The 2,908-nt window shown below is 41.7% G+C and overlaps 1 non-coding gene across 1 annotated transcript; it reads right to left on the bottom strand.

Annotated features, from left to right (window-relative positions):
• Nucleotides 1-1,793: 1,793 nt before the first annotated feature.
• On the bottom strand, nt 1,794-1,867 carry Trnat-ugu (transfer RNA threonine (anticodon UGU)). Its single transcript has one exon. It is a non-coding gene; the product is annotated as a tRNA-Thr (tRNA).
• Between the last annotated feature and the right edge of the window lie 1,041 nt (nt 1,868-2,908).

Raw genomic sequence — 2,908 nt, 5'->3', positions numbered from 1 at the left:
TACCATTCGAAAGACCTCTTAATGGCAGTGTATGTCCCTGACACACAAAAGGCTTGTCAAGATGACCGTAACAAGAAGATTTTGCCTCAGTTTTCAGTGAAATGTCTTTCTGCGAAGATATAAATCACAGCACAGAATATTAAAGTTACGTGATAGTGATTTCCCGAGCACTAAGCAATTCGAGCTCATGACCTCGTGTTTGGGTGCTAGCTAACGGTACGATGTATGGAATTTTTTTTAAGCGTTCCGTATGCAAACAGTTCAGGTATTTGAAATTGCAATAAGGTAGTAAGCTACAGCATATTTCATATAGGGTCTTCTGTCACGGCTTCCCTGTGAAATCGCTGAAAACAGGAGGTTATCAGAGCAGTTACGAACTGGAACGGGTGGCCGTGAGTATAAGTACTCCTATGATGTGGAGAGATAGGAGTAGGATATTTAAAAAAAGAAAGTGTTGAGCCACAGCTAAGGAATCAAAATACCGATAAACTACGGAGCACAGTAGGCGGAAACAAGAATGGACTCTCTTAGTAGTGAAAATACGTAATACTAAGTAGTTATATAGTAGCAGAAAAAGAGTGAAATTAAGATAGATTAAAGTTACTCTTTATTCGTCGATATTGTGTTTCATTAAAACGGTCTAATTTCTCGTGGATGTTGCTGCGTCACGCATAATAACATACGCCTAAAATGAAAGACGAGGTCAATTCGTTCCGACTTCTTACATGTTTCCTCCACTCACTGGACCGTTTGCTACTTACCTTCATAAGTGGTATCAATTCGACGCTATTGCAGCCTTCATCAAACGCTATGGCTGGGTGCTTATCATATTACGAAAGAATTACTGCAACTAATCGAAACTGGATGTAGAAAAAACAAGTTACACATTGTTTTGTATTCCACGTTGAATCCTACAGCCTCAAAACGTTCTTTGGATAAATATGCGAAGCATCCATCAATACGTCAATAGCTAGTGAAATACTGTGGTGTTCTAACAATTTTCTGAGCTTTGCTGACCGCCGTATTTTCACTCTTCTGCACGACTCCGACGTTGTCTTCTTGACAAGGAGACACGGACAGAGGGACGAGAAAGTCGCTCCAGGACACCATTCGCTACTGCGGTCCATGGAAGCATCCGCACCTAACATGGGCGTTTTTGGGCTACAGCGATTCGGATATTGGCACAATAAAAGATCACCGAAGAGAGCTAATAGACAGTTCAACAGAACACAATGGTTGCAAATGTGGTAGAAACGAAACGTACATCTGATAATGGAGGTATGATTTATAAAAGTTATAAATATACAAAAGAATCCGAAGAAAAAATCGTTTACGTACTAAATGAGAATCAAGCTTAAAAATAATTAAATCACTTCGTGCCAGTCATTCTTTAATGAAATTAAAATTTGGAAAAGCCAAGAAGTCTTGCTTTCAAGGCGGTGGTGGAACTTGGGAAACCCTTCGACAGTATTAGTTGTAGTAAATGTTCTATAACGCGAGAAAAATGAGAGTAAATTAAGAGTAAAGACCAGCAAGCTGTTACATGTCAAAAATCAGATTAATGAAAGCACAAAATACAGAAAAACAACTTCCTATTAAAGAGGGCCGGCCGCTGTGGCCTAGCGGTTCTAGGCGCTTCAGTCTGGAACCTCCCGACCGCTTCGGTCGCAGGTTCGAATCCTGCTTCTGGCATTCATGTGTGCTATGTCCTTAGGTTAAATGATGACTAACTGAAACCCTCAGCTGCCGACAGTTGTTGTTCATACACCTCGATGTGGACAGCTGAAAATGTGTGCCCCGACCGGGACTCGAACCCGGGAACTCCTGCTTACATGGCAGACGCTCTAGCCATCTGAGCCACCGAGGACACAGATGAATAGCGTGACTGCAGGGACTTATCCCTTGCACGCTTCCCCTTGAGACTCACATTCTCAATTGTCCACAATCCTACCTATGTAACGTACCTTACAGACATTTGCCCATCCACTTCTCGAAAGAACAGATACTGTTGATGAATTGTGGACAGTTGGGAATGTGAGTCTCACGGGAAGCGTGCAAGGGATAAGTCCCTGCAGTCGCGCTATTCATCTGTGTCCTCGGTGGCTCGGATGGATGGATAGAGCGTCTGCCATGTAAGCAGGAGATCCCGGGTTCGAGTTCCGGTCGGGGCACACATTTTCAGCTGTCCACATCGAGGTATATCAACAACACCTGTCGGCAGCTGAGGGTTTCAGTTATCATTTTTTCCAGGGAAAAGCTGCACGGTCATCAACAGTATCTGTTCTTTCGAGAACAGTTACTGTCTACATATATATGTCCTTAGGTTAGTTAGGTTTAAGTAGTTCTAAGTTCTAGTGGACTGATGACCTAAGCAGTTAAGTCTCATAGTGCTCAGAGCCATTTTGTTAAAGAGGATACACTTGACTTGCATCTTGAAGAAGCAAAAGGACATCTAAAATGTGTGAAAAATGTACAATGCGGAAATACTATGACAGTATCGGCGAGCCATTCTTGTTGAAAGTGAGGAAGTCTTAAATGGAGTACTGACAAACTTTCTTAGCATACAGCCTGTTTTGAGATAAAAACATGCAGCAGAAATGACAGGGTTGAATGATAGAAAATACTTATTTGCTGAACATTCAAACTCGAATAGTTACAGTTGAAGTAGTTAATTAATTGTTCTTCGTAATCAATAGTGTTCGTGTCGTGGGATTCAAGGCTACGAGCATTTCGCTCTCGCCACCTCCCTAAGGTGTCCACGTCACTCACCGAAATTCTGTAGAGAGAAAAATAAGTATTACCTTCCTGGATAAGATCGAATAAAATATTTCAGGATTGCTCCTGATGGCTGAAGAAGCAAAGAGTACATCAGCATAATAATCCCAAATTGTTCCAATTTATGTAACTG

Source organism: Schistocerca serialis, chromosome 7, assembly GCF_023864345.2.
Source record: "Schistocerca serialis cubense isolate TAMUIC-IGC-003099 chromosome 7, iqSchSeri2.2, whole genome shotgun sequence".
Classification (NCBI taxonomy): Eukaryota; Metazoa; Arthropoda; class Insecta; order Orthoptera; family Acrididae; genus Schistocerca; species Schistocerca serialis.
This window is presented reverse-complemented; position numbering and strand designations above follow the sequence as displayed.